At 34.3% G+C, this 18,851-nt stretch overlaps 1 long non-coding RNA gene across 1 annotated transcript in view; it reads right to left on the bottom strand.

Moving 5' to 3' along the window:
* The window catches only part of LOC138693068 (uncharacterized), an 880,072-nt gene that overhangs the window by 109,961 nt on the left and 751,260 nt on the right, over positions 1–18,851 (bottom strand). The window lies entirely within an intron of this gene.

Here is an 18,851-nt window from a genome sequence, read left to right as displayed (position 1 = left end):
TGATGGCCTTAAATCCACCAGAATAAGTAAATAAATAAAATAATCAAATTGCATTAGATAAACATATTAACAAAATTCGATTTCATACGTAGTTTACAATCATAGACATTAAATAATTATTAATATTTATAAATTAATAATTAAAATAATTTATTTAAGTCCCTGAAAATAGTGAAACAAAAATTGTATAACATAATTTAATAAACCCAAGGTGCAATAAAATATTCAGTTTGAAAAATGACTCAAATATCCAATACAGTAAAAATAAACTCTAATGAATAAAATTAATCTGCAATATATATATATATATATATATACACACACACAAATACAATTAAATTAACTTTAATGTAAATAAAAACATAAACCAAAGAAATAGTCTATTAAATTTTCATATTATACCGAATTGCACGCACGGGAAATCTTTCAGCGTAAATGAAAATCTTAACTACAAAGATCTAATCTGTATTAAAACCTCCTTTCCAGCTATACCTTCCGGTAAAACCACCATCTTGCGACTTATCTCAATTAAACAAAAATAATAAGAGAAACGGCCGATGTGCACATATATTGCAGCTACAATCATCTTTATAATCTTCCAAAAATGTAAATTAAATCCAATTTCATATCAAAATTTCAATAAATAATCCAATAATAAAATATAAATGTAATCCATCTTCAGAAAATCATAAAACTGCACTTTAACCTGAATTAACTTTCTAAAAACAAATCAAGAAAATTTTTAACCCTAAAAATATTTTCATTGTAATGGTGCATACTAACATAATTTATCATAGATCTGGTAAAGTACTCGGATTATCGATTAAGAGACAAATTATTCTACGCTCTCACAAATTATCCAAAGATATGGGCATTCGCATGATATTAGAATAAGATTATTTCGCGCGAATAATAATAAATAAATAATAAAAAAGATAACATAATTATATTACTTTACAGAAACAGATCATATCATAAAGTAAAATATTTAATACTTGCATTTGCTAGCATGGCCATCACGCAATAACAATTCTAAAAAAAAACATACGCTAGTTGGAACATTTTGATTTATTTCTGTAAATAAATAATGATTTACTTTTATATTATACAGAAATAGTCGGGATTTCTTGATTCGCGAGTCAACCCCTGAACACATAAGCAGGGCGGAAGGGGTAAGACATGATCTCCCTCTCCCTCTTCCCATTTGCCGTGTTTATTCCGGGTTGTACTTTTTTCTTTGCCGACCATTGTTAATACTATAACGTGTATATCTAATTAGAGTGCCCGGAGAGAAAGTCAAGTCTTCATCCTTTCTCACATAGAATTCGAAAGTATTGTTTTCAGGTCGAACAGTGGAAGCGATTGTGCTTCGCCGCTCAACGACATGGTACCACAATCTGGCAACGAATCATCTAGTTGGCTTGTAATAGTACACGATTATACATGTTCAAAATCTACTGTTGCACTGGTCAAGTTACACAGATGAAAACTGCATAAGATATTACCAAACTATCGTCAAGATTCATGTTAGACAGGGGTTCTATATAAAACAAATGGAAATTTGCCTGTACAATAGAAAGTGCTTAAGTGATGCAGCGGTATCACAGGTGTTACAGTAATAATCTTCTTCTGCTGCCAATACACAGTTTTGGGTTGTTTCCAGTCTGTGAACTACAAATGGAATTGGTCCGTCCAACGTCGGTGAGGTCTGCTTAAATCTCTTCGTCCTCGTGGATGGTAATGCAAAAGTCTCTTTGTTAAACGATTTTCAGGCATCCTAAGAAGGTGGTTTCTCCATTTACGTTGATAATGTTGGATGTCTGCAGTCATCTTCTCAACTGATTTCTTATGTCTTCGCTCCTAATGCGGTCCCGCAAGGTAACTCCTGTCAGTGATCGTAGAAATCTCATTTGTGATGCGTTGATTCTATTTATTTCCTTTTGCCGCAGTGTCCAACATTCACTGCCATATAACAGAGCTGGTTTTGATATTATGTTGCGAAATCGGATTTGGATCTCTTTTCGCATTTGTTTTCCAAAGTTCCTTCTCAAGATACCATTTAATTGATTATATTTCAATATATTTTTATTTGTTTTTTTGATAATTATACAAAGAAATATGACTTCCTAAATATACAAAATCTGTCACTTGCTCTATTATTTTGTTATCAACCACCATTTTTGCTCGTATAAAGTTTTTGCCAGAAACTGCCATTACTTTTGTCTTTTCGGTTGATATTTTCATATTGTAATTCGTCTTCAGTTTCTGCAAACAAAACTTGGTCATCTGCATATATTGTTGTATTTAGTCTTGTGTGTTCGTCAATTTGTATACCTTTTGGTGCTACTTCATTCCATTCTTGAATTGCTTTGTCTAAGTATATTATAAACAAAAGGGGGAAAGGCCACAACCTTGTCTAAGTCCTTGGTTAGTTACTATAGTTTCCGTATATTTGTCATGATCTAGTTTAATTTTTTAGTAGTTATTTCATAAAGACTTTTTATAGAATTTAACAGATTTTCAGGAATGCCATAAGATTCTAAAATGAACCATAACTTTTCTCTATTGACTCTATCATATGCTTTTTCATAATCTAAAAATAGCATATATAGAGGGAGGTTAAATTCTCGACTCTTTTCTAACAATTGTTTTATTATAAATATGGCATCTACACAGGAACGTCCCTTTCGGAAGCCACATTGTTCTTCCGCAATTACAGTAATAATAATAATAATAATAATAATAATAATAATAATAATAATAATAATAATAATAATAATAGATTCATTTATTTTGAAATTCAATACTACTGTCATCACTAGCAGAGTTTTTTTAATATACGCACGCATAAAAACGGAATTTTTTAATTAGTGACCACTAATCCTTTAAGAAAGTGGGGCTTATACCATATAATTAGCTTTATAATTGGAGAGGGTATAACATGGATTAAAATAGTAATGAAAATTAGAATTAATTCGGTACATAATACCTTCTCTGATGGTAGTATTTTTACCTGAATACGAATTATACAGCTTCATTTGTACAGAGTAGGCGAAATGTCCCAGTACACCTATAACAAATCTGTGCATGAAAACTGTGCTCGCCGTTGTCATACGAGTAACACGGACACAATTTTCATGTAGAGACTTGTTTACTACAAACATAAACAGGTGAACTGGAACATTTTGCCTACTTTTTAGTTTATTCTACGTAATAGAAAAATCAGGGGGAAAAATCGTCTCATTCAATTAAGAATGGATAACCACTGTTCGTAGTGATGATGCTGATAACAATAATTACGATACTGCGTTCAGACCAGAAGACATTCCCCTAACTTTTAAAACAAACTAACATTTTGTAAGGGATATTCTGCTTCTCATTATATTAATTTCCAATTCAAGTCCCGTCTGTATATACATAGCAACACAGTTTGTTTTAAAGGAAAAAATAACAAAAACAAACAACGGCCTCCGCTTACATGTTACAGAACCTAAAAGAAAAGATTATAAATACAATCACGATTCCTTGAACGGATATGAGATTCTTCGAGCTTTGTGGAGAGATACTACAAATTGGACAGAAAAAAATAAGCCTCAGTAAGAAAAGAATTATGAATGTATTCAATAGGCAGGAAAACATAAAAACAAGAAACTTGTACAAATACTGGATCATGTAAAGCGTAGAAAGAGATCAGGAGGAAGCTGCAAGGCAAAATGGAATTTTGAAGACTAACACGAAGATACCTAAGCATTACTTTTGTGATTATTGTCAACAGTATTCTCACTAGAAGTTTTGATTTATCTAGAGAAAATGAAAACTCGAGTGGGATTTAATTGACTATTACACGATTAGAAGAAAGTAAATAAAGATTAGAAGTAACAAAGTATTCCAATACAATAAAATATTAACTGACTTACGAAAATACAACTATCTTCAAATGTATTATTATACAATTTCAACATTACAAATATTACGTTAGATGGCAGTAGTATGTTATGATTAGCTGTTTTCTTGTTAATCAGTTGTGCCAACTATGGAATGTTCATGGAACTTTGTGTACGATTACTAATCAAGAAAGCTTTGTTGATTAGTTTCATTTTTATTAAAACAGTTGTATTCCACTTCAATTATCCGGATCCCAGTAATCAACCACACTTGACAGATGATTTTCAATAAATATTAATATTAAACAATCTATGATACGTGACTATTCATAATATTATATAGCAGAAGCTATAACATAACCTAAATAATATAACAGCTGTTAGAAAAGTTTTAATTAGGGATGATGAAATAACCAACAAAACTTTTAAATAAGGATGATGAAATAAAAATAAACATGAATAAATTTAAAACGAACAATTATTGAAAGTACAATTTTCAAATTTGAATGTTTTAGTGGTTGGTGGTTCAGTTGATGTTATATTGAATATGTGCGTAAAAGAAGTGGAACTCGTTGATGTACATGGTGTATTCCTCAACTTATTCAGGATTTCCGAATGGTGCTCTTCATTTATTTGTAAATAGGGTTTCACGGAAGATGCATAGCTATGACCAGCGATCTTTATTAATTCTTGTTCTTGAATGCCAATGCGAGTCATATTTGAAACTGCTGTCCATCGACTGGAGTGGTTTGTAATTTTCTGTTTTTTGACGTCCAGACCAGTGCAGTTTGAAATGTTGGCAAACAAAGAAACAAATGCTAGTGTAGTGATAAAGACAAACAAATGCTAGGGAAGCGATAAAATTAAACCAATGCTAGGGACGCGATAAAATTGTGCGATAAGCAATCATGATTGGTTGAAAGACGTCGTTTGGTACGGTTTTATTGGTCAAAAGTATTATGATGTTGTAAAAGTGTAACAGTCATTATAATTTATTTTTTGTATTAATTTTTCACAAAATGATACCGTACATTAGCGAGTATCAATGACGTCTGAAATGTTAATTATCCAAGAAATAAACGATAGGGACCGTATTCTTTGGTGAAATGAAATGACTGATTTCGGTGTTATTTTTTTACTTTGTCATATAACGACGCTGTCTCAACTACTGGGTTATATAGCGTCGATAAAATTGGTAATAGCAAGATGGTACTTGTCGAGATGAGACGAGAATTCGCGATAGATTACCTGACATTCAGCTTACGTTTAGGAAAACTCCAGAAAAAAATCAACCAGGTAATCAGCCCAAGCGAGAATCGAACCCACGCTCGAGCTCAACTCCGGATCAGTAGGCAAACACACTACCAACTAAGCTACGCCGGTAGCTGATTTCGGTGTCAAACCTACCACTTTTTCTATTAGTGTTCGCGAAATAGGTTGTCAACTCGGTGGATATTTCGTAAAGTAAGTTGTCAATTAAATGTATTATGTTACATGTTTCATATAACAATTTTTGTTAGCCTACTGTATTTTATTTAATTATTTTTTTCTTACACATAATATCATCATCGCCAAAATATAATAGCATGGACTCTACATTGTCCTCACGGTCACTGAATATTTTCATGCACGCAGAAAAGCCCTTCTCACTGTCCACATTAGAAATAGAACGCCACACTGCCTGCAAACAGTTTACACCTAATTCATTGTGATCCTCTATTAGATCTTTCCAAAACCTTTTATTTTCAAAATATAGCCTGCGATACATAACATACAACACATAAGGGGGTCAGAAGCAAAGGGGTATATGTGCACTTAAGTTATTTGTGAGAAAATGTGATTGAAAGTACTTTTAAAAGATGTATCTCTTTGCCACTAAAATTTTAAATGTTTTAACTTGCCCTAGATGCAATTAACTCATGTTCTTAGAAATGTCACTTGTACCCCTTTGCTTCTGACCCCTCATAGAGGCCCGACATGTTACATGCAATATTCAATTTTTGCTGCAATAGACTACAGAAATTAATCTTTTTTCGATCGCTAGCCATAGAGAAAACAAAAATGGTGTACACCATAAGCGTAGAGAAAATGCATATATATTGGCATTACCAAGCGACTTACTAATTAATTGAAACAAAAGTCACGAACATGTTTTTAATAAAACTGTATTTTTGCGTAAGTATTTTAGGTATCTAGAAGGGAAAACATAACAAAGAAAGTAACAGTGAAAAATTTCGCGCGTATCGTTATTATAAAAAAATTCGTATTTGTGGATATATAACCTCGTAATGTGAAATAACAGAAAATTGTTTCTGTATTCATTGATACGTTGTTGACTGAAATTATAAAACAATTTATTATTATATATACTGCAACTTGTCTAAATCTTAACCCCAATATGACTTTCAAATTAAGATTGAGGTTAATTAAATGAAAAACCAGAATAAATCAAATATTAATTTTGAGAGTTCAAAACCTCAAATTTACCACTAAACTTCCTTTAAAAACACCAGAATTTCAACATGTTGCTAAATGACATTTTTTTTGGCACCAAATGGCTTCTGGTGAAAAAATTACCAAGTTGGCAACACTGGCCAGCATTATGTATATCTAGTGTTAGATTATGAAGACAACTTCGGAAGTACCACAGGGTTCCACGAGAGCTGTAGAGCCTTTCGAAAACGTTATCGCTCATTCATTATAAAGAACAAGAAACTACATTTTAAAAACATCATTTGGAAGACAACTTCGGAAGTAACACAGGGTTCCACAAGAGCTGTAGAGCGTTTCGAAAACGTTATCGCTCATTCATTATAAAGAACAAGAAACTACATTTTAAAAACATCATTTGTCTGCTATTTGATAATTATCCTTCAAAACCTCTTAGTATATGATGCAGATTTCTGTATTTGAGGTAGCTGCTGTTTCAGTTTTTTTTTTCTTCTCTTGTACTACGGAGAAGGTACCCGAAGGCTTACATTGCAGCCTGAGGCTTATTGTGCTTACCACTCCTATTATTGTGAATGATTGGGTAGCCGAATAGCCGTGCTCTTGTGCAAGTACAGCACGCCGCACCGTGAACTTAACCCGGGCTATTGTCTGGATGATGACACATGAATTAATAATGAGTCCGAGGTCGAACGCCGAAAATTATCCAGCAATTGGTTGAGGGAAAACCCAGGAAAAAACCCCAACCGGGTGATTTGTCTCAACCGGGATTTGAAACCGCTCGTTTTATAGCCAGACGTGCTGACCTTACCCCACAGCGGTGGACAACTGTTTCAGTTTTAAATTATATAAAATTATCTACAAAGAGTTCGCGGAACTCTGCCGGTATAATTAAAGTTATCACTGGATGACGTATATTGTTTGTTTTCAATATTTGCTTCATTTCCTTGTCAATTACAAATATCAGTTAATTGTGCTCAATGATCCGATCCTTCATTTGTACAATTAGTGATATTTAATTATTTGTAGATTGAAATTTCCTACTGTGGTCCGTTTGAAAATTGGGTTCAAACCCAAGTGATTAAAGTTGCATCAGTCTCTTTATTTATAAATAAACAATTTTTTCAAAATACGAGTAAATGTATATACTCGTATATTCCCAGAAACTCCCGATTATGCACAATGTAGTTGATGTTAACACTTGCAGTTGAAACAAAAACAGAGACTAGTAAAAGAAAAAGACATGCGAGATAAAGATTCTTCCAACTATTACCATAAAACAAGAACCATTCACATAGCCTAAAAGAAGATTATCAAATAAAAGACATCGAAAACTAGCTACGAAATAAACGTCGGTTTTTGGACAGATCACGTTGGAAGAACAGACGATTCGAGGTTTGCTAAATAAGAAATAAACCTCAAGGGAAGGAATAGAAGGAAATCTCCGTTAGCGGTGACGTGATAGCTAGATGTCTCTTTCAGGAAGATTGCCGGAAAATAACAGATCACTGACCTAATCTACAAGAAGTAACAAAAAAGATAAGCTTATGTAAACAGAACTATAAATTCGTGTTAAATGATATGTTACTGTTATTAATATTATAAATATCACAATAAAATCATAAATATCACATACAAGGTAAATGTTTTTTTTCTCAAATGTTTAACAACCTCTTATTCGGTAACTATTGCAGGTAGGATCGAAATTTTTTTCAATATCGATACAAAACTAATAAAGAATAATTTATCCTTCTGACGTATTTCAAAAGTAGGGCCTATACACGGTTTTCGTGTAAATTTAATATTAAAAACCTCTAATTTCAAACCATTGCACGATGCGAGTTGGTTGCAACACAGCACTAGAGAACAGCTCATCTACCGAGAGACACCGAGTTCGTCGACCTCTTACATCTGTATCACGAGAAGAGTGTGTTAGCGGCGTTGTTGCCGGACTGCTGAAATTTAAAACGTAATTTTCTAATTAACCGTACATTTAATCACAAAACGTAATATAGGTTTTCTATTAATTTGTGGGCCCTATCGTCCCTTTCAATCTACAAAGTTATTTCACTTCCACCCTGTATAATATAATATATCATATATCGTATCGTATCATATATCACATATCATGTATCGTATATCACATATCCTATCGTATATTATATGTCGTATCGTATATAATAATATATCGTATCGTACATCCTCATATATCGTAACATATCCTGTTCTGTGCCGTATGTCATGTCATGTCATGTCATGATGTTTTATTATTATTATTACTATTATTATTATTATTATTATTATTATTATTATTATTATTATTATTATTATTATTGCTACATGTTGCGAAAGAAACAAAGAAGCCTGTGAGTTCAATATTGAAAACAAGAATTGAAGGATTATTGTTTGTTATTGATGAGAATGGAGAAAGTTACACAATGCTGAACTACAGGCATTGTATTCTTCATCTAACACAATTATGAACATTAAATCCAGACATTTGACATGGGCATGGCCTGTAGCACATATCGGTGAATCAAGAAATGCGTACAGAGTACTAGTTGGGAGACCTAAGGAAAAAATACCTTTTGGGAGGCCGAGACGTAGATGGAAGGATAATATTATTCGTAAAATGGATTTAAAGGAGTTGGGATATGATGCTAGAGACTGGATTAATCCTGCTCAAGATAGGGACCGACGGCGGGCTTATGTGAGAGTGGCAATGAACTTCTGGGTTCTCTGAAAGACATTTGTAAATAAGTAATAAAAATCATTTATCAACGGTAATCTCACTAGACGTTTTGATTTTATCGATTTATCTAGAGAAAATCAAAACTCGAGTGGGATTTAATTGACTATTACACGATTAGAAGAAAGTATATAAAGATTAGAAGTAACGAAGTACTCCAATACAATAAAATATTAATTGACTTACGAAAATACAACTGTCTTCAAATGTATTATTGTACCATCTCAACATTACAAATATTACGCTAGATGCATGCTAGATGGCAGTAGTGAGCAATGCCTTCCAGAGTCCGTGGATATCCGCGGACTCTGATGCCTTCTCGTCGAGAAGTTCTCGATCTATAGCCTACACGATGGCAATGTTACTAGTCAAGAAGGCTTTGTTGATTCAGTTTCATTTTATTATTAAAACAGTTGCATTCCACTTCAATTATCCGAATCCTAGTAATCAACGTCACTTGACAGATGATTTTCAATAAATCTTAATATTAAACATTCTCTGATACGTGACTATCCATAATATCATATAGCAGAAGCTATAACATAACCTAACTAATATACTGTAGACAAGTGTTAGAAAAGTTTTAATTAACGACGATGACATAAAAAATAAACATGAATAATTTTAAAAGGAATAATTATTGAATGTACAATTTTCAAATTTGAATGTGGTTGGTGGTTCAATTGATGTTATACTGGACGTGTGCATAATAGAGGTGGAACTCGTTGATTTAGGCCTACATGGTGCATTCAACTTATTCAGGATTTCCTAATGGTGGTCTTCATTTATTTGTAAATCGGATTTCAGAAGATGCATAGATATGATCAGTGATTTTTATTAATTCTTGTTCTTGAATGCCAATGCGAGTCATATTTGAAAGTGCTGTGCATCGACTGGAGTGGTTTGTAATTTTATATATATTTTTGACGTCCAGACCAGCGCAGTTTCAAATGTTGGCAAATAAAGAAACAAATGCTAGGGACGCGATAAAATTAAACAAATGCTAGGGACGCGATAAAATTAAACAAATGCTAGGGACGCGATAAAATTGTGCGATAAGCAGCCATGATTGGTTGAAATACGTCCTTTCGTACCGTTTTTTGGTCAAAAGTAGTATGACGTAGTAAGAGTGTAATAGTCAGTAGAAGCAGATAAGTTCAGGAGTTATTTTAGACTGAATCAAACACAGTTCGACTGTGTGTTGCTTTTGATATAAAAGGACATACCAAACAAAAGACGGTATATCACAAAAAAGACTGTCATTTAGTTACTAGTTTTGTTTAATTCTCCAGCGGTTATCATGAATATTCCCATCCTTGTACGACTCGACTTCACAGTAAAACAATGATGAGTTTTCTGTTACCAATTCTAGTGATTTTGGAATAGAATAGAATTTCTGGAAGGGGTAGTACTACCCAGCACTGCGACCTTCAACGATCTATTGTATTAACCCTCAGCTAGGTGCATTCCCTAACCCTCACCGGCTGACTATACTAAGATTCGCTGAGTACCCAGATTTCGAGCAAGCAACCCTCTCGATTCTAGGTCAGCCCCCTCCGTGCGTCACCAGCAGGCGTTTGGGTAATGCTATAGAATGATGATGAAATGGAGAAATGTTAGCGGAATAATGTAGATGCCTAATATGGGGAAACGGGAGAACCTCGAGATAAACACCAACTGCGACCTTGTCCGCCAAAATTGTCATTATGAATTTTTAATGATAAATCGCGGACCGCTTGCTTGACAGTTGAAGGTCTGACGACTCAGCCACCATAAGGGTTCCATTGAATCTATTTTTTTGACATTTTAGATATTTAACTCTACAAAACACGTGCTGCGTAGAACTGTCGCAAGACACTGGTCCGAAAATGGTCTCATGCGCTTTGCTCGAGATGTCCATCCCCGTCGCCAGCCTCTGTCTCGCTCTCTCAAATGTAATTCATATAATTCTACAGGGAGGAGACTGGATGTGATGCTTATATCATTTGTGCATACTCGGTAAATTTAATGTGAAAAACATCATAATATATAGCGACTATATTGAGTACTCACTATCACTGCCATCTACCAAACTCTGGACAATCGAGGAAGAGCATAGACTGGGGCGGACGGTGGATCCGACGTCACTTAGCACAGGAGATGCCCTATTTTCGAAACTAAAATGATAATGAAAGGAGAACTGTTGTGGAGAGTGTTGGTATAAGAAGTTAATAATGATGGAAAATAAAAAAGAACCGACAAAATCATCACAACCTCGATTATGTCCACCACAAGTAAAGTACAAATCCGACATCGCCGAGATTTGAACCTATGACCGCGGTCGTTGTAAGCTAACGCTCTGCTATCCGAACTACCAAGGTAGGAAAAAGTAACAAGAGTCATGTGTTATGGTACTCAAACAAATGCCTCTCATTTCTCTATTTATATAATATCGAATGACTAACCGTAGATAAAACTGAAATAAATAGTTATGCGTAAGTATCCGTTTCATCCAACGGAATAAATAATGCATTTACAGAATGTAATATATCATTTTAAAGTCTATTTTATGTACTTTCTGGCTGTCGTTTTAGAATTACATTTACTATAGTGATGTCCTACTTTATGACATTATTATTAAATTGTGGAACTGTTCTTAAATTCGCCACTGCTTCTTCGTCCTTGGACAACTTAGGATAATTCGTTGCTGCTGCTCTGAGATCGTTTTAAACAGTTTGATGTTTAAATAACTGATTACATTTTAACGTTTAGTATTTAAATGAGTAATATTTTAGATATTTTATAAACGAGTGATATTTTAGACATTTACAGGTAAAATAATACTAATTATTAATCCTGTGATAATTTATTAATGATAAAACTTTGTTTAATTCCTACTATGACAATTTTTTCTGTATTAAAATATATTACATCTGTACTCCGATGATATTAAGATATTATTTGAATTTACAACAGGGAAACAAGTGGCGAACTTAGGAAACACAACCGTCCTACCTTCGCCAGTTGCATTCCCTCTGTCACTTTTGTTTTTGTACGAAAAGGAGTAGCCTACCTTATTCTTTACGAAATTTTTATTCAAGATGTTCTTTAGTATCAATATTGCAACGCAATTTTTTATACTTTCAAAATATGACTCATATCAATTTAAAAATACATTTGCTTAAGTGGCGAGGCTTACCTTATAGGCTATAGAATATGATTTGCAGGAATTATAAATTTTTTTATTGTCTCCTGTAATTTTTTTTGTGACATGTCACCTTTTTGCATCTTCCGCTTCAATTGAAACATTAGGGGAAATATAAAAGGGAGAATGATGCAAAAGTCCACTTTTGTGTTTTGGAATCCGATTTAATATTTGAACTTCCTAAATTAATCTATGGTATTTAATTTTAATTTCACTATAACCATTTTTATTGAACTTTCAATTACATTACTGCACAAGCAATATTTTAGGTTTACATACACATATGTTCAGTTAAAAATTAATTCCACGGGAATTATCCGATACGGAAGGCTGTGGTTTGATTCAAATTACTAACATACCTGTATCGCCTATATTGGAATTGTTGCTTATTGAGGTGACGTTTCTGATTTATTGCTGTCACGTGGTTTTTTGTGATTATAATTTTTATCTCTACGCTGTTTGAGTTTTATTTAGTTCAGTGCTGATGTAATGACTACACAAAAGATTTTGTGCGAGATCGTGCGTATTTGCTTGTTTTCTGCACAGAACCAATACGCGGTAAGTGTGAAATACCACATTCAGTATTCCCAACGTAACACACACAACAATTTCCCTCTTCTTACCGCTTAAGCGCGACATTCATTTTACTGCTTTAGGCTTTTAACATATTATTTTTAGAGACGTTTAACATAGTAATAATTATAAATTGGAAACTTATCACTGCAATTTCAACTAAATTGCAATGTTAATTGTTTTTAAATATTTGCAAAAATTAAGTAAACTCTACTACTCCACGAAACTTATTGCATTCCTGATACAAGTAACATTAAGGAAGCCGCGAAAAAATCAACAAGATTCCAGGTGCCGATGTTATTACTGCAATATGTTATTGTATAAATAATATTGTTAAAATATTAAAATGGAAAATAAATCATTACATAACCTTACAGTTTGTTTTAAGTTCGCATTTATAGACTGGAGGAAAAAAAAGACAGACGTATATCACGGCCTGCTGGAGTATAGTAAACACAGAAAACATTTTATAGCAACAATGTTGAAGAAAGATATTTTGGTGTTCCGAAGTTGCCGTCATTAAACAGAAACCAACATGGAGATTTCATTGCAACTAATTAGAAATTCGTCTTTCAGGTATGTAATAAACGATCTTCGCACAAAATAATGTACGATACACGAGCGGTATGTTTGTTTTCATGTTCTCGTAAATTAAAAAGCTCAACTACGTTTCGCTTTTTCAATCTTTTCCTCGACCATGAAAACGTCAACATACCGCTCTTGTAACGTAATATTACTATTAAGCATGACTCAACCAAAGGAGTGTTTAGCAAGTATTAAACGTCAAAGAAAAAAATATATTATGGAATATTTCCTAATGTAAATTGAGAATTAGTAAATGCGATTTGTGTAAATAATAATGGCAGTGTTGGAAGATGTGTCAAAGCTTCATTTTTAACAACAAAAAAGATATTAAAAATCTTAAAATACAGATTAATCATTGCATAAAAGTGTTATGTATAAAGTTGACTATGATATATGTATTTGTAAGGCGAAAAATACTGAAGCTTGGGGAATATAATCCTTTCATTCAGTGTTTGTAATGCAGGCAGACTAGACGTTCCACAGCAGCTTTTTACAAATACTAGTTGAAGCAAATTACTCATCCTAGAAGACCTGGATAAACAGCGAGTTGCAAAGCCAGAATGGCAGTACAAAAAATTGACACAACGCACAAATTATTTTAAAATGAGAGAAAGATGTCACCTATTTAACACAGAAAAATATACGGATTACCTTATTTAAACCGCTTTTACCATTCAGAAGTGAATATTTTAAGTTATTTTTTATTTTGTTTCTGATAACATTACATATTTTGCATAAATGATACATTTACTAGGAACTGTTTAAGACAAAACTTCGTAATTTAACGACGTATTCGTAATGCTATTGTAATATTATAACAGTGAAGTTAAAATTGAAGGTTGAGTGACTACGGGATCTAAAGCAGTCCGGTCCTAAGGTTCGTGTGATCGATTCCCGCCTAGGGCATGGATGGATGTCCCTTGTTAAAGTTATGTCCTGTTTGTATCTCAGTTAAGTATTCTACGCTCTGTAGACCCTTAATCTATCACAAAATATTTCAATATCCAGTAATTTCATCACTATACAATTTTGTTATTCTAGGTTTAATTTGTAATTCAGTAAATATAAAATATTTTTTGTTTTTCTATGATAAATTAGTCTTTCATTAGTCAGGTAACCTTTTCGTACTTTGATTTTTATTGTAATTATACATTTAATACTAATTATAATTTTATTTGTAATTATAATTGTAAATTTAATACTAATTCTAATTTTATTCTTCATATCTGCAGTGCTTGGGAAAAGTGACTTAAGTCAGTTTCCAGAAAACTTTTTTGATAATTTATTGACAAATTAAGGAACATCTCTTCGCTTGGAAAAAAAAATACATAAGTATTTATCCCATTACAATAATTCATACAGAAAAAAATCAAATCGACATAAACCAGTGTAAGTTGTCAATGAATTATCAAAAAAAAAAAAAGGTTTGTGGAAACTGACTTGCATCACTTTTCCCGAGCACTGCAGATATTATAGTTGGAATCTCCTGGTAGAGGGGCAGAGAAGGCCTGGTGGCCTTATCTCTACCAGGTTAAATAAATAAATACTAAAAAAATACTAATACTAGACCCCAAGCTAGGGCTGACCCACAATTGTGTCTAGTGTGTGTCCTAAAATTGTCTCCTCCTCTACAGGCATTAGTATCTAAGGCAAAATAAAAACAAAAAAATACAAATACAGTACACTCCAGTTAATCGGTTCATCCATTAATAGGACAGCAGTTTCCTTGGGGCAGCCCCAGAACAATGGAAACAGATCGATAACGTATTATTGATTCGATTAACTTAATTAGGTCAGAACGTCGCTTAAAAGGGAGACTGAATGTAACCGGACGGAAAAGTTTTAGCTGTGGTATGAAATTTCGGATCTGCTACTACGCTTCGAAAACTAACAAGAGTTCTTGTGAATTGATGTCTATCTTAAATAATACAATCAAAATTAAGATTTTGGCGAAGTAATTTTAAAAAATTGCAATGGTAATAGCGAAATTGTACCTATATAGTGAGGTTAGATCGATGGTTCATTGTGAGATTACCTGACATTCGCCTTACATTTGGGAAAAAGTCGGGGAAAAAGCTATCAAGGTAATCAGTCCATGCGGGAATCGAACCACACCCGATCCCAGTTCCGGGTCAGCCAAAAAGCGCTCTACAGTCTAAGAGAAATAATAATAATAATAATAATAATAATAATAATAATAATAATAATAATAAATTTTAAATTAAGGTTTATTTGACAACACTCACAACTGCCGAGATTATATCAGCGTCGTCGGTGTGCCGGAATTTTGTCCCGCAGGAGTTCCTTTTACATGTCAGTAAATTTACTGACATGAGCCTGTCGTATTTAAGCACACTTAAATGCCATCGACCTGGGCCGGGATCGAACCTGCAACCTCAAGCACAGAAGGCCAGCGCTATACCTACTATGCTACCCAGGGCTATAATAATAATAATAATAATAATAATAATAATAATAATAATAATAATAATAATAATAATATTAATCGTTTATTTAAGCTGGCAGAGTTAAGGCCGTACGGCCTTCTCTGACATTCAACCAGGGGTAAAACTGTGATACAAAAAACACTACAAATTTACAACACACACACAAAACTGAAGTAGATAGTCATAATACAATGTAAACAACAAGTCAGTAGAAATGAGACATAATATAGCCTACATAACACAGAAAGAAAGAAAAAGGTATGATAAAATGTGAACAGTAAGTCAAAATAAATTAGACATACAAAGTATAAAAATATGAGACAGTAATAATATTTATAACAATAAAACAGTGGTTCTATTATTTAATATGCCTTTGGTTTTGAGGAATTCTGTAATTTTGATCTGAATTTACTTTTTCGCCTTTATATAATGTATTGCATTACAGATAGCTAAACATATTAATCAGTTCAAGAATTTTGTTATCAATCAAATTCTTACATCGTACAGTTGTTGACATGAAAGTGGCATTACTTTTGGTTTACTGTAAGATATTTTCATTCCAAGAGGTGTTAGAATATCACTTAATACGCATACTCCTTTTTGGTGGTTTTCCTCGTAATTATTCGGTCATCAGCATATAATAAAGTTTTTAAATCTCATAATTAACTAACGTTCATAATTAAACTTCGAAAATGATGACGACGCTTCTTTCAGCTTCAAGCCTGAGTTTCACTGCACATCAAAACCATGTGTGAGGGGCTCTCCTATACAACCTCTCGTCGAAGTCCTGCGAGCTCGACTTTGTAATAAAGCCCTCTTTCTCCCTCCCGGAATCTTTATTTATCTCTCATCTATCATCTCCTCTTTCTACAATTAATTGCTCCGTAACACTTGATTGCCCGCCCCGTGGTCTATTTTCTCTTTAGCGCTTTCTCTGTTTCTCTCAGACTGGAAGGCAATCTATTGCCTCCCCATACAAGCTGTCCGTTCCGTTTTTCACCACACCCTGCTCACACCCAGTGTTACAGCTATATATCCTTGTATTGAATTCCGATCATTGACGGCAGCAGCAAACCCACAGTCTTCCTACATAATAATTCAATTTGCTGCTAGTCAAATATATCTCGAGAGGTATGAATTACAGAGCAGACACGCTCCTATCTCTGATATCAAGGCCATTATGAAGAAAAAAAAACAAACGAATCAATTATGTAAAACCTTTCAAAGATCTTTACAATGATAAGACGAAACTAGTTGTACATATCGTCGTTCTCAGTAGTAAATATTTCGCGGGTTCAGGCCAGGAAGAATGAGTTTCATTTTTAAGTAATGTAACAATTCTTCCTCCCACATCAGATCGAAACTCTATGAAAAGTTTGCACTCAGGTAATATTTCAATAGAAATAAAGTACCAACAAAACACTACACTCTATACCAGATGTCTTTGGAACAGATCATAACAAGAGTCTCGATGCATCTCATGTTATCGCAGTGCTCCCATTGGTTGGCGAGTCATTACTTAGCTGAGAGCGTTGTAGACACTAGCGCGTGCATATCCTGGTTACAGACGGTATTCAGAGACAAGTCCACTACTACAGTTCTATTGCGTCTAGCATCTGTGCGGTGTATAAGCAGACGACAGCAGTGCAACTAATGACTGATGCAAGAAAGTATGTTCAAAGACACATTACTTCAAATTCGTTATATGAACGTAGTCGGTCACTTAATTCAAACACAGCCATTTAGTATCGTGTGAACCGCACTCTCTTCCATTTCGTTCCGTTGTTTATATCTGCTCCAAAGACATCTGGTATAGAGTGTAAGTGCTGGCAAAGTCATGCGTTACGCTATAGTGCCAGTGGAGGCAGAATGTTATCTGTTACAATTTAACTTCATCAGCGGCTACTATGAACTGTGCATTATGCTGTCATTGAACACAAAGTAGGTTGACTGACTGACTGACTGACTGACTGACTGACTGACTGACTGACTGACTGACTGACTGACTGACTGACTGACTGACTGACTGACTGACTGACTGACTGACTGACCCATTAATTGATTGATTTCGCGGGAGTTGGATCCGGGATAGATCCTTGCACTTAGGCCGTGTAGGTTCATGGTAACCTCTACTGCGTGTCCAGTTCAAAGTGTGTCATGGCTCGCTGTATGTCGTCATATGGCTAGCCGATGAGCCTAGAGAATTCAATATTCCTAAACTTCCGCAGACGCGTATTACCTAAATGTGAGAGAAGTTGCCTAGCAAGTACGGCGTTCATTCTGAAGTACGCAAAGTCCGTGGATACCCACGGACTCTGGAAGTACGTACCGATACGTGCGGTAACGCCGGTAGTGGCAGGAATGTGAATTGTTTGGAAACACGTACTGAGGTGTGTTTGTTTTCTTACTGTCGGGATATGGCGAGAGGGTTAAGACGATTACTTACGTATTTGTTAACATTAACTTGGACGGTCAATATGGACACGGAGCATTTGATTTGTGTTGTAGAATGTTGTGGAATGTTGCGGTATGCAACGGATGATAACAAATACCCTGTGTACGACTTGCTCGCGCAAAACACAGTTCGAAAGAGGTTATGGTAGCACACAGACCGTACAGAACGCCATCTGTTGCTATGACGTTCAAGTTATACCGTACACGTTCTCAAGTTCAGATTGAACGCCTTGATTAATAGGCAACTTCTCTGACATAAAAGCTGAAACTCGCTTCAAATCGCTGACTCTCAACAGTGACGTCATGACACACTTTGAGATGAACACCCAGTATATGCGATGATTATCCAAGTTCGACGGACTGGCCGGGTGGTATTAGAGAATCAGATGCTGACAAGCGGGCCATCCTTCCTGCGCCCTGAAGGTAAGGTCCCATCATCTACTGACGAGCCCGAAGCTAAAACTCGGAGTCCCAAGACCATAGAACCTAAATCAGCTTTGGAAACTCGCATTAATCTCAGACATCAC

Source organism: Periplaneta americana, chromosome 17, assembly GCF_040183065.1.
Source record: "Periplaneta americana isolate PAMFEO1 chromosome 17, P.americana_PAMFEO1_priV1, whole genome shotgun sequence".
NCBI lineage: Eukaryota > Metazoa > Arthropoda > Insecta > Blattodea > Blattidae > Periplaneta > Periplaneta americana.
The sequence above is the reverse complement of the archived record's forward strand: the minus strand, read 5'-3'. Positions and strand labels throughout refer to the sequence as shown.